The sequence below is a fragment of the Carcharodon carcharias genome (assembly GCF_017639515.1).
Source record: "Carcharodon carcharias isolate sCarCar2 chromosome 27 unlocalized genomic scaffold, sCarCar2.pri SUPER_27_unloc_2, whole genome shotgun sequence".
In the NCBI taxonomy this organism is placed as follows: Eukaryota; Metazoa; Chordata; class Chondrichthyes; order Lamniformes; family Lamnidae; genus Carcharodon; species Carcharodon carcharias.
This window is the reverse complement of record NW_024470635.1, coordinates 1,321,460-1,346,843: the sequence shown is the minus strand read 5'-3', so window position 1 is coordinate 1,346,843 and position 25,384 is coordinate 1,321,460. Positions and strand designations below refer to the sequence as shown.

The following is a 25,384-nucleotide window of genomic DNA, read 5'->3' as shown; positions in this document are numbered from 1 at the left end:
CGCACTGCGCATGCTCCAACCAATGAGCGGTACCGCGCCTGCTCGAGGAGCTCGCATTGAGGTTAGGGCACATCCTGCCTCCCATTGAATGCTGGGTACTTCCGGCGTCATTGAAAGCCTCCTTTGTTAAATAGAAAATTATGTTTTGTGATCCGATGACGAATGGAGCCACAGGGCCAAGAAATAAAATTATTATAAAAGCAAAAAACTGTGGATGCTGGAAATCCAAAACAAAAACAAAAATACCTGGAAAAACTCAGCAGGTCTGACAGCATCTGCAGAGAGGAACACGTTTAACGTTTCAAGTCCATATGACTCTTCAACAGAACTAAGGAAAAATAGAAAAATTAGTTCTGTTGAAGAGTCATACGGATTCGAAATGTTAACTGTGTTCCTCTCCGCAGATGCTGTCAGACCCGCTGAGTTTTTCCAGGTATTTTTGTGTCTGATATAAAATTATTAATTCAATTCAATATGGCTCCACCATAATTCTCTCCTGGATGTAATGAACAGCAGAACAAACTCCCTACAGTTAGATCTTAACTCACTGGAGCCTCAGCAGGCGGTGTGAACAAATGGCTTTTCTTCCCATGCACAGAACATTTAAACTCCGTATTGCCAGCAATTCAGCTGGTGAATGATCTTTTCATGGTGTGATTTTGCCCATGAGTTTCTAGCTCACACTGGGATCTCAAGCTCTTTTGATCATGAGTTCTACATTCTTAACCGACTACAGTTGGAGAAAATCTGGTGCTGTATATCTGAAATAAAAACAGAAAATGCTGGAATTTTCATCAGATCTGATAGTGTCTGTGGAGATCTAAACATAGGCTATAACTTTACATCACAATTGCACTGCATCAGTGAACAGACTTGAAAAGTTAATACTGTTTCTCAATTCACAGATGCTCCTTGGTGTGCCAAATGTTTCCAGCATTTTCTGCTTTATTTCTGGTTATTGCAGTTGCTTATGAAATGGACATTAAATTTATTTGTAACTAATTTATATTTATTCTCATTTATTCCCAAGTGTAAACATCTTCCACTTGTCTACCCTGTCAAACCTTCTCATTATCTTAAAGGCCTCAGTCAGGTCATCCCTCACTCGTTTTCCTCAACAAAACCTTTTTCAACCGGTTCAATCTCTGTGGATTGACTTAACTTTCCAGTTCTGGCAAAATTCCAATAAATCTTCCTCCCACCTTCTCCAGTGCTTCTCAATCAATCTGATCATATAGAGACAGAGCAAATTTGAGCATCAAAGCCACTCTTGCCCCAAATTCCTCTATGTCAGAAGGATCAGTATCTCGGTGGGAGGGAGGATTGTGGTTTCGAGCTGTTATTCACCATCCTCTATTTCATACAAACAAGGAGCTGGAGTAGGCCATTCAGTCCCTTGAGCCTGCTCTGCCATTCAATAAAATCATGGGTGATCTGATGGTAACCTGATGTTTGCATCACACCTACTGCTGATAACCAATCACCCCCTTGTTTACTAAGAACCTACCCACCTCTGCCTTAAAAATATTCAAAGGCTCTGCTTCCACCACCCTTTTGAGGAAGAGTTCCAAAGATTCACGATCCTTTGAGTGAAAAAAAAATCACCTCATCTGTTTTAAATGGGTGACCCCTTATTTTTAAATACTGACCCCTAGTTATAGATTCTCCCATATGAAGAAACATCCTCTCCACATCCACCCTGTCAAGACCCCTCAGGATCTTATATGTTCCAATCAAGTCGCCTCTTAATCTTCTAAACTGCAGCGGATACAAGCCTAGTCTGTCCAACCTTTCCGCACAAGATACCCACCCATTCCAGCTATTAGCCTGGTAAACCTTCTCTGAACTGCTTCCAACACGTTTACATCCTTCCTTAAATAAGGTGACCGATACCACACACTGTAATCCAAATGTGGTCTCACCAGAGCATAACATCCCTACTTTTGAATTCAATTCCCCTCGCAATAGATAATAACACTCTGTTCTGCACATATAAATATTTGTGTACATATACTCCCAGGTCACTCTGTTGCTGAAATCTGTTTAAAATTGTACCATTTAGTTTATTCTGCTTTTCCTCATTCTTACTTCCAAAATACATCATTGACTGTGAATCACTTTGGGATGTTTTAAAGATGTGAAATATGCTAAATGAACACAAGAAATTTCTTTCTCTTCTGCAGCCAATTTAAAGTTATTGATTTTGCTCCAAAGATTAAATTGGGATTGATATTCAAAGTTAACTATTTAACTGCAGCAACAACTGCAGCTGGGAGTCAGTGAACTAAGAGGAAAGATCCCAGGCAACGGTTCTGCAAGGTACACTGCAGGCCCGACAGCTCAATCAGCTCCACTCTCAGCTCAGGAGAGCTCAACAACTCCACATCCTGTCCACAGGGGAGTTCTCCTGGTGCAGTGGGACCAACATTCGTGCTTTAACTAACACCACCAAAAAATACTAGATTAATCAGTTAGTCTGATTGCTGTTTGTGGAATCTTACTGTGCACAAACTGGCTGTTGTGAAACAGAAACAACTTGTATTTATATAATACCTTTAATGTAACAAAACAGGCCAAGGTGCTTCACAGGACTTTCATAAAGAAACATTTGATGTCGAGTGACATGGGTCAATATTAGGGTAAATGGACAGAACCTTGATTGGAGAGGCAGATATTAACAAGTCTCTTTAATCAGGAGAGAGAGGTGGAGGAGTTTAGGGAGGAAATTCTGGAACTTTGCTCCTAGGCACGGCCACCAATGGTGGAGTAATTAAAATCGGGGATGCTAAAGAGTACGGGATGAGATAGCACAGGTATCTCAGTGGGTGTGCGACTGGAGATTACAGAGATAGGGAGGGACGTGGCCATGGAAGGATTTGTAAACAAGGTTACGAATTTTAAAATTGAGGCATTGCTTGAACAGGAGCCAATTTAGGTCAATGGCTACAGGGGTGAAGGGTGATCAGGACTTGGCATGAGAAAGCACATGGGCAGCAGAGTTTTGGATGATCTCACGTTTCCATGTGGGCCGGGGTGAACGTGAGGGGTCAGCCAGGGATGTACTGGAATTGTCAAGTCTAAAGATAACATGGATGAGGGTCTGAGCAGCAGATGAGCTGGGGGTGGGATGGAGACAGATAACATTATGGAGCTTGAAATATCTGGTGTTAGTGATGGTGTGGATATGTGGTCAGAAACTCATCTTGGGGTCAAGTGAAAGATCAAGATTGTGAACAGTGCGGTTCAGCTGCAGACAGTTCCCCCGGAGAGGGATGGACTCAGTAGTTAGGGAACGGAATTTGTAGTGGTGACCGAAGACAATGACTTTGGTCTTCCAAATTTTTAATTGGAGGAAATTTCTGCTCATCCAGACTGGATTTGGGATAAGCAGTTTGATCATTTAGTAACAGTGGAGGAATGGAGAGGGATGGTGGTGATGTAGAGCTGGGCGTTGTCAGTGTACATGTGAAAACTTACATGGTGCTTTTGGATGATGTCACCTAGTGGCAGCATGCAGATGAGAAATAGGAGGGGCCAAGGATAGAATCTTCTGGGATACCAAGTACAAGGACCTTGGAGAAGAGATGGAGGTTGGAGATGGGGCAGTAGTTTGAAAAGATGGTCAGGTCAAGAGTTTATTCTTAGGAAGGGTGATGATATAGATTTGATGATAAAAGGTACAGTACCAGGAGAGAGAGAAACATTAACAATATCAGCGAACATGGAGAAATTGGATTATCAGCAGTTTAGTGAGAGGGCCTCATGGACAAGATGAGCACTGAGAGGGTATGAGGGGAGATGGGAGAGAAACTGGAGAAAGATGTGTGTTCAGGGCTCAGACGAGAGTGATCTTTAGAGACAGTTTGTCCCGTTGGGCTAGTGGAAGGGAGGGAAGCAGCAGAGGCAGCTGATCAGATTGTCTCAATCTTAGTGACAAAGAAGCTCCATGAGCTCCCCACACTTGTTGTTGGAGGTGAGGTTGGAGGTGACAGGGGAGAAGCAGAGTATTGGAGATATTAAAAAGATTCAACACACCTTGTATTTCACACCAAGTTGATTTAATTGATTTGTATCAACAATATTAGCTTCTATAACAGGGTTGGAGTTTATTAACATCCACAGAAACAGAACCCAATGAACAAGGTTCCATCCAGGATGTGATTAACTACAGTAATTGGATTTTGTTGTTACTTGTCAACTCGCTGGTGTCTCAGCAGCATAAATGACTGAGTGAATCGCTTTCCACACATAGACCAGCTGACTGGTCCCTCCCCAGTGTGAACTTGGTGGTGTTTCAGTGGGAAGGTTCAATTAATGAATCCCTTCCTACAGTCAGGGCAAGTGAGCAGCCCCTTCTCCAGTGTGAATTCGCTGGTGTCTCAGCAGGTTGGATGACTGAGTGAATCCCTTCCCACACATGGAACAGGTGAACAACCTCTCTCCAGTGTGACTGTGCTGATGTACAATGAGGTCAGATGATCGCCTGAACCCAGTCCTGCAGTAAGGGCACCTGAATGGTCTGTCATCAGTGTGAACACGTTGATGTAATATCAGGTCCTGGTAACTTTTATAGCACTTCCTGCAGACTGAACATGTAAACTGTCTCTGGTCTGAGTGAACCAGCTGATGTCTCAGTAGGAGGGATGACCTAGTGAATCCCTTCCTACACTCAGAGCAGGTGAACGGTCTCTCCCCAGTGTGAACTCGCTGGTGTGTCAGCAGGTCGAATGATCGAGTGAATCCCTTGCCACATTTTGAGCAGGTGAATGGTCTCTCCCCATTGTGAACTCGCTGGTGTGTCTGCAGGTTCGTTGAAGTGATGAATCCCATCCCACACTCAGAGCAGGTGAACGGTCTCTCCCCAGTGTGAACTCTCTGGTGTGTCAGCAGGTTGGTTGAACTAATAAATCCCTTCCCACACTCGGAGCAGGTGAACGGTCTCTCCCCAGTGTGAACTCGCTGGTGTGTCAACAGAGTGGATGACTGAGTAAATCCCTTCCCACACTCAGAGCAGGTGAATGGCTTCTCCCCAGTGTGAGTGCGTCGATGAGTTTCCAGGTCAGATGGGTAATTGAATCCCTTCCCACAGTCCCTGCACTTACACGGTTTCTCCCCAGCGTGAGCAGCGATTTCTGCTTCCATGTTCAAAGGCCGATAATATTCAGGTCCTGATGAATCAAGTGACTCACTCAGGTCTTGGTATGAGTTTCCCGACAGCAAATCCTCCCCTTCTATTACCCTGTGAAACTGATTGAAAACAGAAAAAAGGGAGTGAGAGAGAACCCACAAAAACACAAAGGCAGGTTGTGAAATTGAGCTGAATGAATCTGGTAATTTATGGGGCCGGCACGAGGAAAAAGTGACCATGAAAACTGCTGGATTGTCATAAAAACCCAACTGGTGACTAATGTCCTTCAGGGAAGGGAACCTGCCACCCGGTCTGGGCCTACACAGGTTCGGGCTTCTAGGGGAGAAGGGAGAAAGAGTGAGAGATGCAGGAGAACCCTGTCAGAATCTCCCAAACCCTCTACCTCCACCACCTAGAAGGACCAGGGTAGCAGGTGTATGCAAACATCATCACCTCCAAGTTCCCCTCCAAGTCACACACCATCCTGACTTGTCTGACATCCAGTACTGGATGAACAGAAATTTCCTCCATTTAAACATTGGGAAGATTGAAGCCATTGTCTTCAGTCCCTTTTACAAACTCCACTCCCCAGACACCGACTCCATCTCTCTCCCCGGCAACTGTCTGAGACTGAACCAGACTGTTCACAAACCTGGTGAAATATTTCACCCCAAGACAAGCTTCCAACCACATATCCACATCATCACCAAGACCGCCTATTTCCACCTCAGTAACATCACCCAACTCCACCCCAGTCTCGGCTCATCTGCTGCTGAAACTCTCATCCATTCCTTTGTTCCCTCTAGACTTAACTATCCTAACACACTCCCGGCCGGCCTCCCACATTCAGCCTCCATGTAATCTTGAGGTCATCCAAAACTCTGCTGTTCAAGTGCTAACTCGCACCAAGTCTTGTTCACCCATCATCCCTGTGCTCACTGACCTACACAGGCTCTGGGTTAAGGAGAACCTAAATTATAAAATTCTCATCCTTATTTTAAAGGCTGTGTTTGCTGCCATTGTGCAATTGCAGTTGTGCTGTTTTACTCTGTCTTTATAAGGTTAATCTCTTGTCCTCCTCAGACTCAAGTCACCACTGCAGACTCACTGTGAGGGAACACAGACTGACCTGGTGATAGTTTCCATCAACCAGCCAATTCAGAACTCAGTCAACAGCAGAGACCTTTGATTCTACATTCCTAATTCCTAATGCGTTTTTTAAATGCATGCTATTCTTTGAAATGCCTCAGAAAGTTTTATTAAAGGTGCTATTTTAACACAAATTGTTGTTGTTGATTTTTATATATATCACTTCATCATCACTGGGTGAATAACCTGTAACTCCTTACCTAACAGCATTGTGGGAGCACCTTCACCACACGGAATGCAGTGGTTCAAGAAGGTCGAACATTATCATCTTCACAGGCAGCTGGGGATTGACAATATTTGCTGCTGTAGTTAGGGAAAGGGCAGGTGAGTGGGACTAACTGATCTGCTCTTGCAGAGAGCCAGCATGGGCACAATGACCTGAATAGCCTCTGTCTGTATTGTAATCATTCAATGATTCTATGACTTGATGAAAAAGAACCTACACTGGAGGCCAGAGACCAACTTCTGTAACCAACACCCACCCTGATACACACCAGCTCTTAATTGGTCCGTCTGTGTTTCTAGACTCGGTTCTGTGAGCAACACCTGCAATAAAATAATAGCAAAATACTGCAGCTGCTGGAAATCTGAAATAAAAAGAGAAAATGCTGGAAATACTCAGCAGGTCAGGCATCTGTCTGTGGAGCGAGAAACAGAGTCAACATTTCAGGATGTGCAGAATGGATTATAGGGAATAAAAATGCTGCAGAATTTGAAGGTCAATTTAAGTTCAGAAGTGGAAGAGAAATGGACTATAGCGCAGGAAAAACAATTCCTGACTATGAGAGATACTGTGGGAAGATAAAGCTGGTAAAACAGCAGCACATGGTCAGGGGATGGGCAGTAGTGGAAACCTTATTTAGACACAATCAGCAGGAGTAATAGTTAAATGCCAAACACAGCTAGAATACACTCATTATGAGAGACAGAAGGAGATAAACAATAGCAGAGAGGTGATCTGGGATGGGAGAGGTGAAACAGCAACAGATCGACATGGATTCAAATACATGGATTCAAATCCACAGTAAAGGAGCCACACCAGCCCCAGAGCTATGACACCTCTCACAGATAACAGAGCACAGCACTAAAAGCTCTAACTTGTAGATGAACGGTCAAAAATACTCAACTCTGAAACAATTTCAGTTTTCAATTTTAAAATCTCCTGCTGGAGCCTGCAGCTGGAAATATATCAGAAGCACTGGAGTCAGAGAAAAATCTCCCAGTTGAGGAAATACCCAGGGAGCGGGGTGATGTCACTGAATAATTGTCAACATGTGATGATGTCACTGTGTAATTGTCGATTTGTGATAATGTCACACACACGGACACAGAACATCTGGGTTTGTACAAACCAGTGATCACCACACATCATGAAGGATGTGAGGGGGCAGAGGAGATTAAACAAAATTGGTTCAAGGGATGGGGTATATGAGCTACAAGGTTTGGTTCTCCTTCAAGCAAAGGAGATTGAGGGAGATTTGATAAAGGTGTGCAAGATGAGGATAGGTTTAGATAAGGTAGATAGTGAAAAGCTGTTCCCATTAACTGATTGTAAAATGATTACGGGACACAGATTAAAGATTTTGGGCAAGATCTGTCGAGGGGATATAAGGAGAAAATTTTACACAGTGAGTGGTAACGACCTGGAACTGAATGATTATTCTCAGAGGCTGATAATATCCAGGTCCTGAATTTCAATCCTGGGCTGACAGTGACATGTTTGGGAAATGGTTTATACAGAGCATTAAAAAAGGAGGATCCAGGTCCTGATGAATCGAGTGACTCTGTCAGATCTTCATGTGATGTTTGGCTTGACTTCCCAAGTCTGTAAATCGTCCCCTTCTAACCCCCTGTAAAAGGAGTTTCTAAAATCCATCCGTCAATCCAGGATAAAAATTCACAATATTCCCTCCTCCTGCTACCTGGACCAGGATGACCGCGCATGCGCCCTATAAAGATGGCGGCCGTTACCCCAGGCCTGGCGAAAGGAGAAATCCAGATTTTTCAGCTCGTTCTCTGCAAACACAAGACCGGTACCTTGTTATTTGGAGTCTGAGGCCTGCACTGTATCTTTATGAAGCCTCCCTACCCACTCCGCTGGTTCCATTCGTCCTCACACACCCATTAACTCTGTTAGTTTGCTCCGCTCGATATTCTCTCACCCGCTCTGAGCAGCTTCAGTCACAGACCAGCACTGCGCATGCTCTAAGAACACAACAATGCGCATGTGCAGTGCTGCTGTTGTAATGAGGATAGGGCACATTCTGCTCCCCTTTGAATGCTAGGTAGCCCCGCCGCCATTGAAATCCGATAATTCTGAATAGGAAATTATTATTTGTGATCCGATGACGATTGGAAACACTGGTCCAAGATATAGCAACAGGATAAAAGCAAAAAACTGCGGATGCTGGAAATCCAAAACAAAAACAAAAATATCTGGAAAAATTCAGCAGGTCTGACAGCATTTGCGGAGAGGAGCACAGTTAACGTTTCGAGTCCGAATGACCCTTCAACAGAACGGTTCCTGGAGGCTGCTCCACCATTAAGTAATCTTTCAGCTCAACTCCACTTTCCCAGCCCATTCCCATATCCATTGATTGATTTCCTTAGTGTCCAAATATTCTAGTGGGAGAATCTTTCAAATAGACATTGGTGGATAACAGCTCGAAACCACAGTCCTCTCTCCCACTGCCATACTGATCATCCTAAATAGCATAGGTTTTGAGCAGATCTAGAAACTCAAGGCTGGGCATTCATGGGGCGCTGTGGGCCATTGGCAACAGCAGAACTGCACTCAACCGCAATCTGTAACCTTATGGTCTGGCATACCGCCACCACCACCGCCCCCCCACAAACTCTACCAGTACCATCAAGCCAGGGGATCAACCCTGGTTCAATGAAGAGTGCAGGAGGGCATGCCAGAAGCAGCATCCAGCATTCACAAAAATGAGATGTCAACCTGGTGAAGCTACAACATAGGATGACTTGCAGGCCAAACAGCGTAAACGACGTGATAGACAGCTAGGCAATTCCACAACCAATGGATCAGACCTAAGCTCTGCAGTCCTGCCACACCCAGTCGTGAATAGCAGTGGACAATTAAACAACTCACTAGCCGAGGAGGCTCCACAAATATCCCCATCTGCAATAGTACTGAAAACTTGGACTCCAGAACTCGCTGCACCCATAGCCAAGCTGTTCCAGTACAGCTACAAAACTGGCATCTCCCCAGCAATGTGGAAAATGGTCTGGGTATGTCCTGTACACATAAGGCATGATAAACCCAATCAGACCAATTACTGCCCTATCATTCTACTCTCAATCATCAGCAAAGTAATGGAAGGGGTCATCAACAGTGCAATCAAGTGGAACTTGCTTAGCAATAATCTGGTCACTGGTGCTCAGTTTGGGTTCTGCCAGGATCACTCAGCTCCTGACCTCATTACAGCCTTCGTTCAAACATTGACAAAACAGTTGAACTCCAGACATAAGGGCAAAGAAACTGCCCTTGACATCAAGGCAGCATTTAACCAAGTGTGGCATCAAAGAGCCCTAGCAAAACTGGGGTCAATGGAAATGAGGGGGGAAACTCTCCGCTGGTTTGAGTCCTGGGTTGTGGTTATTGGAGGTCAATCATCTCAACTCAGGACATTGCTGCAGGAGTTCCTCAGGGTAGTGTCCTCGGCCCAACCATCTTCAGCTGCTTCATCAGTGACCTTCCTTCAATCATAAGGTCAGAAATGGGGATGTTCACTGATGATTGCACAATATTCAGCACCATTCACGACTCCTCAGGTACTGAAACAATCCATGTCCAAATGTACCAAGACCTGGAAAAACTTGGCGGATGGAATATAATTTGGGAATATGTAAGGTTATGCTAGTTGATGGGAAGGATAGAGGAGCTGAATATTATTTTAGTGGAGAAAGACTGCAGAAGGCTGCAGCACAGGGGGATTTGAGAGTCCTTGTGCATAAATCCCAAAAAGCTAACATACAAGTTCAGCAGGGAATAGGGAAGGAAAATGGAATGTTGGTCTTTATTTCCAAGGGAATGGAGTATGAAAACAGGGAAGTCTTGCCAAAATTATACAAGGCAGCAGTTAGACTGCCCCTGAAATACTGTGAACAATTTTGGTCCCCTTATCTAAGGAAAGATATTCTGGCATTGGAGGCAGTCCAGAGAAGGTTCATTCGGTTGATCCCGGGTATGGAGGGATTTTCTTCTGAGGAGACGTTGAATAGGTTGGGCCTGTACTCATTGGAGTTCAGAAGAATGAGAGGTGACCTTATTGAAACATATAAGATTCTTCGGGGGCTTGACGGGGTAGATGTTGAGAGGTTGTTTCCCTTTGAGAGAGAGTCTAGGACTAGAGGGCACAATCCCAGAGTAAGGGGGCACCTATTTAAAAAAATAGATGAGGCAGAATTTCTTCTCTCATAGGGTAGTGAATCTGTGGAATTCTTTACCACAGAGTTCTGTAGAGGCTGAGTCATTAAGTATATTCAAGGCTGAGATAGACAGATTTTTAATCAGTAAGGAAATCAAGGTTATGGGGACAATGCAGGGAAGTGGAGTTGAGGATTATCAGATGAGCCATGATCTCATTGAATGGCGGAGCAGACTCAGGCCAAATGGCTTCAGTCTTCCCAATATTTAAATGGAGGAAATTGTTCATCCGATATTGGATTTCAGACCAGTCAGGATGGTGTTGGATTTGGAGGGGAACTTGAGATGATGGTTTTCAGATAAATCTGCTACCCTGGTCCTTCCAGGTGGTGGAGGTTTTGCCAAAGCTTTGGGTGAGTTTTAGCTCTTGAAAATCCCTCTTGGCCTCTGATGCCACCACCACTTATCTCTCTCTTCCCATGGAGTCCAGAGTCTTGTGTAGGCCCAGACCAGGTGGCAGGTTCCCTTCCCTGAAGAACATTAGTCACCAGTTGGGTTTTTATGACAATCCAGCAGTTTTCATGGTCACTTTTCCCTAGTGCCGGCCCCACAAATTCCCAGATTCATTCAGCTCAATTTCACAAAATGTCTTTGTGTTTTTGTGGGTTTTCTCTCACTCCCTTTTTTTTGCCTTAAATCAATTTCACAGGGCATTAGAAGGGAAGGATTTGCAGTCGGGAAACTGAAACCAACATCACATCAGGATCTGACAAATCATTGGGTTTTGAACATGGAAGGAAAAAGCACCGTTCACAGTGAGGAGAAACCGGACACATGTTCTGTGTGTGGACGAGGCTTCAGCCAATCATCTGGCCTGTCAAGACACAAGCACAGTCACACAGGGGTCTGTGAAAATATGGGAACTGTGGGAAGGGATTCAGAACCCCATCAGAGCTGGAAACTCATCAGTGCACACGCACCAGGGAGAGACTGTCCATCTGTTCCGAGTGTGGGAAGGGATTCACTCAGTCATCAAACCTGCGCACACACTAGCGAGTTCACACGGGGGACAGACTGTTCACCTGCCCTGAGTGTGGGAAGAAATTCACTCATTCATCTGATCTGCTAACGCACCAGCAAGTTCACACTGACAAGAGACCTTTTAAATGTCCAGACTGCGGGAAGTGTTTTAAAAGTTCCAGGGAACTATTGTCCCATCGACGTGTTCACACTGACGAGAGACCGTTCAGGTGCTCTCACTGTAGGACTGGGTTCAGACATTCATCTCACCACACTGCACACCAGTGAATTCACAGTGGGGAGAGGCCATTCACCTGCTCTGAGTGTGGGAAAGGATTCACTCAGTTATCCAACCTGCTCACACACCTGCAACGTCAAACTGGGGAGAGACTGTTCACCTGCTCCGAGTGTGGAAAGGGATTCACTCGGTCATCTGACCTGCTGACACACTAGCAAGTTCACACTGGGGAGAGACCATTCACCTGCTCCAAGTGTGGAAATGGATTTACTACCTCATCCCACCTGCTGAGGCACCAGCGAATTCACACTGGAGAGAGGCCATTCACCTGCTCTGAGTGTGGGAAGGGATTCACTCAGTCATCTGACCTGCTGACGCACCAGCAAGTTCACAAGTGACAGCAGTGATTGGATTTTGCTGTTAGTCACATCCAGGACTGAACCAAGTTCATTGGGGCCTGTTTCTGCCGATGTTCATACATAGAACTGGCCTCGAGTTTATTAATATTCTGGATAAAAGTCAAATATACTAATTCTATGTTAAACACAGTATATTGAGTCTTTTTAGGAACTCTAACACAAGTTGGTTCAAGGGGTCTCCCCACCTCCTCCATTCGCATCTCCAAGAACAAGTGTGAGGAGCTCATGGAGCTTCTTTGTCACTAAGATTGAGTCAATCCGATCAGCTGCCTCTGCTGCTTCTCTCCCTTCCACTAACCCACTGGGACAAACTGGCCGTTCACATGTTCTGAGTGTGGGAAGGGATTTACTCGGGCATCTGAGCTGCTGAGACCCCAGCAAAATCATGAATAACTACAATGATTGGATTTTGCTGTTAATCACATCTGGGACTGAACCATGTTCACTGATGTCTGTTTCTGCTAATGTTAATAAACTCCAGCCCAATTGTAGGATTAGCATTCAGGATAAAAGTCAAATAAATCAGCTTTGTTTTAAATATACAGCGTGTTGAGTCTTTTTCATATCTTGGGAACACAAGTTAGTTCCTATTGAAGGGCTCTCCCTCTCCCCTGTCTCCTCCATCCTCACCTCCAACAACAAGTGTGATGAGCTCATGGAGCTTCTTTGTCACTAAGATTGAGGCAATCCAATCAGCTGCCTCTGCTGCTTCCCTTCCACTCACCCATCGGGATAAACTGTCTCTTAATTTCCCCCTTGCCTGAGCCTACATTTTCCTCTTGTTTTTCACGATTTTCCCTCACACCCTCTCTGTCTCATCTTGTCCATTAGAACAACCTCCACCCTTGAGCTTATTCCCACTAAACTGTTGACCATGCAACTTGCCCATGTTCACTGGTGCAAAAACACAAGAAAAGTGGCCCAACCATGGCTCACAAAATAAATTAAGGAAAATATTAGATCCAAAGAGGAGTTTTATAAAATTGCTAGAAAATGGCGCAAGCCTGAGCAGTTTAGAATTCAGCAAAGAAAGACCAAGAGATTGACTAAGAGAGGAAATATAGAGTATGAGAGAAAACGTGCAAGGAACATAAATGAACACTGTAAAAGCTTCTATAAGTACTTAAGAGGAAAAAGATTAGTGAAAATAAATGTAGGTCCCTTTCAGTCTAAAATGGGAACATTCATACTAGAGAACAAAGAAATGGCAGAGCAATTGAACAACTACTTTAGTTCTGGCTTCATTCAGGAAGACACAAATAACTTCCCAGAAATACCAGTGAACCAAACGTCTAGTGAGAAGGAGGAATTAAAGGAAAGCAGTTGGTCATTTGACCTAATATGTCCTTATGCCCCTGTGAAACTTCTTGGGATAATGTATTACATTAGATGCTCGATATAAATATAAGTTGTTGTACTTGTTGTTGTAATTCAGTCAGACCTGATCACTTATTGAGTCTGTATCAATGTAACTCAGATAGACACAGCTTGTGTCATAGTTCAGTGAGATCTGATCACTTCCTGGGTGGATGAGTCTGTATCAATGTAACTCAGATAGACTCAGCTTGTGTCAGAGTTCAGTGAAATCTGATCACTTACTGAGTGGGTGAGTCTGTATCAATGTAACTCGGATAGACACAGCTTGTTGGAACAGACCTGGGGAGAAGGAAGCCCTGAATTAATTACTGGACTTTCTGTTCACTACAGTTGGGAAAAAGGTGATTCTGTCCAAACATCCAAATGACTAATCAAGTCTTTAAAGCTGATTTGTTGTTTTGAGTTGAATTATTTGGTAGAATTAGAGTGAAGGAATGGGATTGACCCACAGCCTGAGCCACCACTTTATAGACAGGAAAAGAGAAAATCTGGAGAAGAGAGAAGAATTAGTAGGAGACTGGACACTGAATCTGGAACAATGAGCAGAGAAGGGGAGGAATGTGTGGGACAGGGATTTATAGATTTGGGGGAATGAAAGGAGAAAGAATATTCCATAGAAACTAGAATTGTCTGTTCTGAATTTCTATCCTGTACTGACAGTAAACACTTCTGTAAACTCTATTTACAGGGGATTAGAGGAAGAGGGTTTTCAGATGGGAAAATCAAACCAAAAATCTTGCAAGATCTTATAGAAACACTGAATTCATAAATGATCAGCCTCTGATTCTGGAAGGAGAAATGTTTGTCTGTTCTGTCTGTGGGGAAGATTCACATCATCAGTGTGACTGGAAACTCACTGGGGGACACACACTCACGAGTTGGAATCACATCTCGGGGTCAAACCTGACATCACGTGTGCAAAAAGCCTGGTTTACATTCAGACAGTTGTGAGGAAGAGGAGTGGAGTTGGTAGCTCAGGAATGAAAACAATGGTTTCAGTCTTCCCAATGTTTAACTGGAGGAAATTTCTGCATATTCACAGACAAACAGTCTGATAATTTAACAAAAGTGGAGATAGGTGGTGGTGAAGTAGAGCTGGGCACTGTCAGTGTACATGTGATAACTGACACTGTTTTCAGATGATGTCATTGTGCAGAGCATGTTGATGAGAAATAAGAGGAGGCCAAGGCTGGATCCTTTGGGGACACCAGAGGTAACTGTGGGAGTGGGAAGGGAAGACATTACAGGTGATTCTCTAGCTGTGATTAGATAGAGAAGAACGGAATCAGGGGAGAGCAGCCCCACCCAGCTGGACAACAGTGGAGAGGTGTTGGAGCAGAATGGTGTGGTCATACTTGTCAAAGGCTGCAGATAGGTTGAAGCTTGTGTAAATCAGTCTAAAATTGAGAGATATACATATACAGTTTAAAAAAAAGCATATTTTCAGGTTTATGAAAAGTTTTATGAGCCATAAAATGTTTGTAGAGGAGAAAACACCTTTCTGACTGTACATCACACCAACAGCTTCTGTTGAATATAAGTGAAACCATATTGCAGTGACTATGATAAAATCTGCTTGTGTGTGTAATTGGCCGTCATGTATACGAAATATCCTGTGCATGCAGAAATGGAATTTCAATTTTTTATTTAGTGAAGAATTATAGAGTTATAAAGAGAATTATTAAGAGTAAATTATACATGAGTCCAATTTACAATGTAGACTTTACATTATATTGAATTTCCATTGAGCTTAGAGCAAGAATTTAGCTGCTTGAAGTGCTCTCTGCAGAATAATGATTGTCCAAACTGTCGGTCTGAAGCCTCCTCCCTGCTCAACATCTCCTGTAACCGTCAGATTTTCACTCCAGGGTCACACCAAGTTTGAGACAGTAAAAAAGGGTTTCACCGGGAGAAGGTTTGGGTCGCGCTGGATTAATAGACTCAGCGCATTGTGTTTAACACAAAACTGTTTTATTTGACTTTTATGTGGAGTATATTAACATTAGCAGCCCCTAATGAACAGTGTTCAGTCCTGGATGTGATTAACAGCAAAATCCAATCACTGTCATGACTCATGAACTCGCTGGTGTCTCAGCAGGTGGGATGAGGTAGTGAATCCCTTTCCATATTAGGAGCAGATGAACGGTCTCTCCCCAGTGTGAACTCGCTGGCGAATCAGCAGGTTGGATGACCGAGTGAATCCCTTTCCACACTCTGAGCAGGTGCACAGTCTCTCCCCAGTGTGAACTCGCTGGTGTCTCAGCAGCTGGGATACCTGAGTAAATTGTTTCCCACACACGGAGCAGGTGAACGGCCTCTCCCCAATGTGACTGCGCCAATGAGTTTCCAGCTGAGACTGGTAGATAAATCCCTTCCCACATTCCCCACATTTCCACAGTTTCTTCCCAGTGTGACTGCGCCAATGTGTTTCCAGCTGAGACGGGTAGTTGAATCCCTTCCCACATTCCCCACTGTGAACGATGCCTTTTCCCCCCATGTTCAAAACCTAATGATATTCAGGTTATGATACATTGGGCGATTCCATCAGAGATAAAAACAAAAAACTACGGATGCTGGAAATCCAAAACAAAAACAGAATTACCTGGAAAAACTCAGCAGGTCTGGCAGCATCAGCGGAGAAGAAAAGAGTTGACGTTTTGAGTCCTCATGACCCTTCAACAGAACTGAGTGAATCTAAAGAGAGGGGTGAAATATACGTTGGTTTGGGGGGTGGGGGGAGGGAGAGAAGTGGGGGGGGTGCGGTGTAGTTGTAGGGACAAGCAGTGATAGGAGCAGATAATCAAAAAATGTCACAGACAAAAGAACAAAAGAACACAGAGGTGTTGAAGGTGGTGATATTATCTAAACGAATGTGCTAATTAAGAATGGATAGTAGGGCACTTAAGGTACGGCTCTAGTGGGGGTGGGGTGGAAAGACTAGCAGGGCATAAAAAATTTAAAAATAATGGAAATAGGTGGGAAAAGAAAAATCTACATAAATTATTGGAAAAAAACAAAAGGAAGGGGGAAGAAACAGAAACGGGGGTGGGAATGGAGGAGGGAGTTCAAGATCTAAAGTTGTTGAATTCAATATTCAGTCCGGAAGGCTGTAAGGTGCCTAGTCGGAAGATGAGGTGCTGTTCCTCCAGTTTGCATTGGGCTTCACTGGAACAATGCAGCAAGCCAAGGACAGACATGTGGGCAAGAGAGCAGGGTGGAGTGTTAAAATGGCAAGCGACAGGGAGGTTTGGGTCATTCTTGCGGACAGACCGCAGGTGTTCTGCAAAGCCGTCATCCAGTTTACATTTGGTCTCTCCAATGTAAAGGAGACCACATTGGGAGCAACGAATGCAGTAGACTAAGTTGGGGGAAATGCAAGTGAAATGCTGCTTCACTTGAAAGGAGTGTTTGGGCCCTTGGACGGTGAGGAGAGAGGAAGTGAAGGGGCATGTGTTGCATCTTTTGCGTGGGCATGGACAGGTGCCATATGTGGGGGTTGAGGAGTAGGGGGTGATGGAGGAGTGGACCAGGGTGTCCCGGAGGGAACGATCCCTATGGAATGCCGCCGGGGGTGGTGAAGGAAAGATGTGTTTGGTGGTGGCGTCATGCTGGAGTTGGCGGAAATGGCGGAAGATAATCCTTTGAATGCGGAGGCTGGTGGGGTGATAAGTGAGGACAAGGGAGACCCTATCATGTTTCTGGGAGGAAAAGGCGTGAGGGCACTTGCGCAGGAGATGGGCCGGACACAGTTGAGGGCCCTGTCAACCACCGTGGGTGGAAAACCTCGGTTAAGGAAGAAGGAGGACATATCAGAGGAACTGTTTTTGAAGGTAGCATCATCAGAACAGATGCGACGGAGGCGAAGGAACTGAGATCCTGATGTGATGTTTGGTTTCAGTTTCTTGACTGCAAATCCTCCCCTTTTAATACCCTGTGAAATTGATTTAAAACAGAAAAAAGGGAGTGAGAGAGAACCCACAAAAACACAAAGGCAGGTTGTGAAATTGAGCTGAATGAATCTGGGAATTTGTGGGGCCAGCACAAGGAAAAAGTGACCATGAAAACTGCTGGATTGTCATAAAAACCCAACTGGTTCACTAATGTCCTTCAGGGAAGAGAAACCGCCATCTGGTTTGGGCCTACACAAGACTCTGGCCTCTATGGGAGCAGATGTGAAGGAGAGAGAGAGAGAGAGAAATGGGAGTGGGTGCAGGGGAGAAAGAGATTACAGTGAGAGACGGGGGTGAAGGAGAGGGATATCTGGCACCACCTGTGGAGAGAGAAACAGAGTTAACATTTCGAGCCCTTGAGACTCTTCTTCAGAATTGGTGAAGCAGAGGGGATTTATATTTCTATAACTCGGCCAGAACTTATGCAGAATCTCCCAAACCTTCAAACCCCACCCTAGAAGGACCAGGGTAGCAGGTGTATGTGAACACCATCACCTCCAAGTTCCCCTCCAAGTCACACACCATCCTGACTTGACTGACATCAGTACTGGATTAGCAGAAATTTCCTTAATTTAAATATTGGGAAGACTGAAGCCACTGTCTTCAGTCCCTGCTACAAACTCCACTCCCCAGACACCTGCTCCATCCCTCTCGCTGACAACTGTCTGAGGCTGAACCAGACTGTTCACAACCATGGTGAAATATTTCACTCCAAGATGAGCTTCCAACCACATATCCACATCATCACCAAGACCGCTTATTTCCACCTCAGTAACATCGACCGACTCCAGCCCAGTCTCAGCTCATCTGCTGCTGAAACTCTCATCCATTCCTTTGTTACCTCTAGACTGAACTATCCTAACGCAATCCCGGCCGGCCTCCCATATTCGATCTCCCTGTAATCTTGAGGTCATCCAAACTCTACTGTCCCTGTGTTTACTCGCACCATGTCTTGTTCACCCATCACCCTGTGTTCACTGACCTGCAAAGGCTCAGGGTTAAGGAGAACTGAAATTTGAAATATATCATCCCGGTTTTCACATTCCTGCTCCTTAACTCAGAAATCTCCACCAGCTTCGAAACCCTCTGAGATATCTGTACTCCTCTGATTCCAGCCTCCTGTTCACTCCAGCATTGGTAGCCATTTTGTCAGTTTTGAAGGCCCCAAGCTCTGGAATTTCCTCCCTAAACCTCTCTAGCTCCGGAGGTCCCCAGCATCAGAGATGCCGGTCTTCAGCCAATTCAATTCGCTCCACGTGATATTAAGAAATGGCTGAAGGCACTGGGTACTGGAAAGGCTTTGGGTCCTGACAATATTCCAGCTATAGTATTGAAGACTTATGCTCCAGAACTTGCCGCACCCGTAGCCAAGCTGTTCCAGTACAGCTATAACACTGGTATCTACTTGGCTATGTGGAAAAATGTCCTGTACACAACAAGCTACCTGGCCAATTGCCACCCCATCAGTCTACTCTGGATCATTAGTAAAGTGATGGAAGGGGTCATCAAGTCTTCTGTCAAGCGGCACTTACTTAGCAATAACCTGCTCACTGATGCCCAGTTTGGGTTCCGCCAGGGCCACTCAGCTTCTGACCTCATTGCAGCCTTGAATCAAACATGGACAAAGGAACTGAACTCTAGAGGTGACATGAGAGTGACTGTCATTGATACCAAGATAGCATTTGACCGAGTGTGGCATGAGGGAGCCCTAGCAAGACTGGAGTCAATGGGAATCAGGGGAAAACTCTCTGCTGGGTGGAGTCATACCTAGCACAAAGGAAGATGGTTGTGATTAGTGGAGGTCAGTCATCTCAGTTCCAGGATATCCTGCAGGAGTTCCTCAGGATAGTGTCCTGGGCCCAACCATCTTCAACTGCTTATCAATGACCTTCCTTCCATCATTAGATCAGAAGTGAGAAGTGGGGGTATTTGCTGATGATTGCACAATGTTCAGCAGCATTCACGACTCCTCAAACACTTAATAACTCTATCCTCAAATGCAGCAATATCTGGACAATATCCATGCTTCGATTGACAAGTGGCAAGTAACATTCATGCCACACAAGTGCCAAGCTAAGACCATCTCCGACAAGATAGAATCTAACTATCACCCTTGACATTCAATGGCATTACCATTGCTGAATCCCACACTATCAACATCCTGGGGCTTACCATTGACCAGAAACACAACTGGACTAGCCATTTAAATACTGTGGCTACAAGACCAGGTCAGAGGCTAGGAATCCTGTGGTGATTAACTCACCTCCTGACTCCCCAAAGCCTGTCCACCATCTACAAGGCACAAGTCAGGGGTGCCCTGGAATACTCTCCATTTGCCTGGATGAGTGCAGCTCCCACAGTAATCAAGAAGCTCGACACCGTCCAGGACAAAGCAGCCCGCTTGATTGGCACCACACCCACAAACATTCACTCCCTTCACCATCGACGCTCAGTAGCAACAGTGTGTACCAGCTACAAGATGCGCTGAAGGAATTCACCAAGGCTCCTTAGACAGTGCCTTCCAAACCTGTGACCACTACCATCTAGAAGGACAAGGGCAGCAGATAGTTGGGAACACCACCACCTGGAAGTTCCCCTCCAAGTCACTCACCATCCTGGCTTGGAAATATATCGCCGTTCCTTCACTGTCACTGGGTCAAAATCCCGGGACCCCCCTCCCTGACAGCACGGTGGGTGTACCTACACCACATGGACTGCAACGGTTCAAGAAGGCAGCTCACCACCACCTTCTCAAGGGCAATTAGGGATGGGCAATAAATGCCCAAACCAGCGAAGCCCACATCCCTTGGGAGTTTGAAGAAGGAAACCCCCTGGAAGATTCCCTTTAAAAGCGACATCTTCGACCAAGCTTTTGGTCACCGGCCCTAATATCTCCTCATGTGGCTCAGTGTCAAATGTTACTTTTCTGTGAAATGTCTTGGAACATGGTATAACAGTAAAAGTGTGATAGAAGCAGAAATGATTGTTATTGATTTGGAATTATAAGGCCATCCCTTCATCATCACTGGGTGAATAACCTGTAACTCCTTACCTAACAGCATCGTGGGAGCACCTTCACCACACGGACTGCAGCGGTTCAAGAAGGTCAAACATCATCTTCTCCACAGGCAACTGGGGATTGGCAATATTTGTTGGTATCTGTGAAGAGGGAAACAGAGTAAATATTTCAGGGTGTGCAGAATGAATTACAGGGAATAAAAATGGTGCAGAATTTGATGGTCAATATGATCTCAGAGGTGGAAGATAAATGGACTATAGCACAGGGGTAAACAATTCCTGATGATGAAAGATATTGTGAGAAGATAAAGCTGGGAAGCCAGCAGCACATGGTCGGGGGATGTGGCAGCAGTGAAAACTTCATTTAGATTCAGTCAGCAGAAGTAACAGTAAAATACTAAACAGCTAAAATACACCCATATTAGAGACAGAGGAAGTTGGGCAATAGCAGAGAGGTGATCAGAGAGGACAGAGCTGAAACAGAGCAATGGATGATGTTATGAATTCAATTCATTCTTCATCCCTGGGTGCTAACTGTGCAGATTATAACATTTAAAGGTACAGGATGTTCTCATGCTTGTTAAGTTGGTTCCTTTCTAGTAACAAGGGTGGGACCCTCTGGGAGTGTTTTGATAGGTCACAGATCAGTTCAAGTGTCAGTGAACAGCTCTTCTTGAGGCAGTTATTTCCGGGAGTTGCCAGGCAACAGGTGGCACAGAGACAGGGATGGGCAGACGTCCCAGTTAAATTGAGATAAACATTTAGAGAAAAGGCTGCAGGGGCAGAATTTAACTAAAGAGGGCTGTTGAAGCAAAGGTACCCCTTTGGAGCAATGGTCTTCTGCTTGGCACGGCCATAACTCCAAAACTGTGCTTGAGAGCTAGGGTTTGAGTGTATTCAGGAATCCAGGGGAAAGGAATCTCAGAAAGTGAGACTGAAACTCTGTGAGATGGGCCATTGTTAAAGCCGTCTGAGTGGGAGTGACTTTTGGAGAGAATTCCAGGTGAGATCTTTGACGCTGGATATTGGAAACCCTCTTGAGAAAGACAGTTTCAGTGAGATTGGTTGACTCAATGTGGGTCTAACGGCTGAACGGATTGTAGAGAAATCCATGGAATCTCTTTTGGTTGCACCTGTCACTTACTCTATAGTGTGGTGTGTCTTACCACAGTTCGTCTGTTAATTCACATGTACCTCATACTTACCCTGAATGTTCTAGTATCAGGTACATATTGTAAATTGTTTTATCTTTCTGAACTTGTACAGTAAATTTTGTTTTATCTTTCTGAACTTATACAGTAAATAGTTTTATTGTTGTTCAAAACCCATGGAAACTTATGGCCTTATTCTAAAAGCAGGTGTCTTAAATTTCAACCTTCATCTGCTTTAAACAAAATGTTATTGATCCCTCACCGGATCGCATATGTGTCTGGCCAAGAATCACAACAATGGACGTGGGATTCAGATCCACAGGAAAGAAGCCACACCAGCCGTTAACAGGATCCACACCAAATCGTGAAGTCAAAACTAAGACACAGAGCCTTTTCTTGCTGAGATAGTTTGTTGACTTGGTTCACTGTCAACACTGCTCAGCCACACCCAGTGTCCCAGCTATCCCCTACTTCACTGTCAAAACAAAAACAGAATTACCTGGAAAAACTCAGCAGGTCTGGCAGCATCGGTGGAGAAGAAAAGAGTTGACGTTTCGAGTCCTCATGACCCTTCCTACTTCATTGTGTTCAAATACGCATCACCTGTTTGCCTTAACAATCTAATTGACATTAACACACCTTAACAATGTAACCGAGAAGGCATTCACACCAACCTCAGAGCCATGGAACTTTGCATAGATAACAGAGCGTAAAACCAAAAGCTGTAAATTATAGATGAATAGTCAAAAATACTCACCTGTGAAACAATTTCAAGGTTCAACTTTAAACTCTCCTGCTGGAGCCTGCAGCTGGAAAGATATCAGAAGCACTAGTCAGAAAAATCTCCCAGTTGAAGAAATACCCGGGAAGTGGGATGATGTCAACATGTAATTGTTGATGTGTGATGATGCCACAGACACGGACACAGAACACCTGAGTCTGTGCAAACCAGTGATCACCACACATTATGAAGGATGGGAGGGTCCTTGAGAGAATGTGGAGATTTACCAGAATGGGTCGAGGGATGGGGGATATGAGCTAGAAGGTTTTGTTCTCCTTCAAGCAAAGGAGATTGAAGGAGATTTGATAAAGGTGTACAAGATTATGATAGGTTTAGATAAGGTAGATCATACAGAATCACAGTGTGGAAGAGGCCCTTCGGCCCATCGAGTCTGCACTAACACGTGAGAAACAACTGACCTACCTACCTAATCCCATTTACCAGCACTTGGCCCATAGCCTTGAATGTTATGACTTGCCAATTGCTCATCCAGGTACATTTCAAAAGGATGTGAGGGAGCCTGCCTCCACCACCCACTCAGGCAGTGCATTCCAGATCATCACAACCCTCTGAGTAAAAAAGTTTTTCCTCCCCCCAAACCTCCTGCCCCTCACCTTGAACTTGTGTCCCCTCGTGACTGACCCTTCAACTAAGGGGAACAGCTGCTTCCTATCCACCTGTCCATGCCCCTCATAATCTTGAACACCTCGATCAGGTCACCCCTCAGTCTTCTCTGCTCCAACGAAAACAACCCAAGTCTATCCAACCTCTCTTCATTACTTAAATGTTTCATCCCAAGAAACATCCTGGTGAATCTCCTCTACACCCCATCCAGTGCAATCACATCCTTCCTATAATGGGGCGACCAGAAATGCACACAGCACTCCAGCTGTGGCCTCACCACGGTTCTATACAACTCCAACATGACCTCCCTACTTTTGTAATCTATGCCTTGATTGATGAAAGCAAGTGTCCCATATGCCTTTTTCACCACCCTGCTAACATGTCTCTCTGCCTTCAGAGGTCTATGGACACATACGCCAAGGTCCCTTTGTTTCTCAGAACTTCCTGATGTCATGCCATTCATTGAATATTTCCTTGTCAAATTACTCCTTCCAAAATGTATCACCTCACACTTTTCAGGGTTAAATTCCATCTGCCACTTATCTACCCATTTGACCATCCCGTCTATATCTTCCTGTAGCCCAAAACACTCAACCTCCCTGTCAACCACCCGGCCAATTATTGTGTCATCCGCAAACTTACTAATCCTACTCTGCACATGTCGTTTATATAAATGACGAATAAGAGGGGACCAAGCACACATACCTGTGTTACACCACTGGCTTCCAGCCACTAAAGCAGCCTTCTGTCATCACCCTCTGTTCCCTACAACTAAGCCAATTTTGAATCCAACTTCTCAAATTACCCTGTCTCCCATGTGTATTTGCCTTCTTTATAATTCTTCCATGTGGGACCTTGTCAAAGGATTTGCTGAAATCCATATAAACTACATCAACCTCACTATCCTCATCTACACACCTGGTCACCTCCTCAAAAAATTCAAACAAATTTGTTAGGTATGATCTCCCTCTGACAAAGCCATGCTGACATTCCCTGGTCAAACCTTGCCTCTCCAAGTGGAGATGGATTCTCTCCTTCAAAATTTTCTCCAGTAGTTTCCCTGCCACTGATGTGACACTCACTGGTCTTTACAACCCTTCTTAAATAGCAGAACCACATTAACTGTTCTCCAGTCCTCTGGCACCTCCCCCATGGCCAGAAGGGAATTAAAATTTTGGGTCAGAGCCCCTGTGATCTCCTCCCTTGCCTCCTTCAGCAGTCTGGGATACAAATCATCTGGACCTAGAGATTTGTCCACTTTTGAGCCTGCCAACACCTCCAATACCTTGTCAGTCCCTTTATCAATTTGCTCAAGAACCTTGCAGGCTCTCTCCACGAGTTCCATACCTTCATCCTCATTCCCTTGGGTGAAGACGGATTTGAAGTATTCATTCAACACTCTAGCGATGTCCTCTGGCTCCACCCATAGATTTCCCCCTTGGTCCCTAATGATAACGATAGTTAATGAAATGCTGTTCCCATTAACCGATTGTAAAATGATTACGGGACACAGATTAAAGATTTTGGGCAAGATCTGTAGGAGGAATGAGAGGAAGAAATTTTACACAGTGAATGGTAATGACCTGGAACTCAATGATTGCACTCAGAGGCCGATAATATCCAGGTCCTGAATTTCTATCCTGGGCTGACAGTGACATGTTTGGGAAACGGTTTACACAGAGCATTAGAAAAGGATGATCCAGGTCCTGACGAATCGAGCGACTCTATCATATCTAAATGTGATGTTGGTCTTGACATTCCTGACTGTAAATCCTCCCCTTCCACCCCCCCTGTAAAAGGAGTTTCCAAAATCCATTCCTGTCAGTCCAGGATAAAAATTCACAACATTCTCTCTTCCTGCTACCTGGACCAGGATGACCGCGCATGCGCCCTGCTGCACATTGCCCCCTATAAAGATGGCGGCCGTTACTCCGGTCCTGGCGAAGGGAGAAATCCAGACTTTTTCGGCTCGTTTTCTGTAAACACAAGACCGGTAGCTTGTTATTTGGGGTCTGCGGCCTGCACTGTGTCTTTATGAAGCCTCCCTGCCCATTCCGTTGGCTCCATTCCTCCTCACACACCCACTAACCCTGTTACTTCTCTCTGCTCGACATTCTCAACCGCTCTGAGCAGCTTCAG

General features: G+C 44.9%; 1 long non-coding RNA gene across 1 annotated transcript; it reads right to left on the bottom strand.

Annotated features, from left to right (window-relative positions):
- Positions 1-4,974: 4,974 nt before the first annotated feature.
- On the bottom strand, positions 4,975-25,384 carry LOC121273873. The gene is made up of 5 exons (XR_005942096.1): positions 25,110-25,384; positions 24,593-24,779; positions 22,598-22,649; positions 20,724-20,830; positions 4,975-5,247 (listed from the first exon to the last, which is right to left on the bottom strand). It is a non-coding gene; the product is annotated as an uncharacterized LOC121273873 (long non-coding RNA).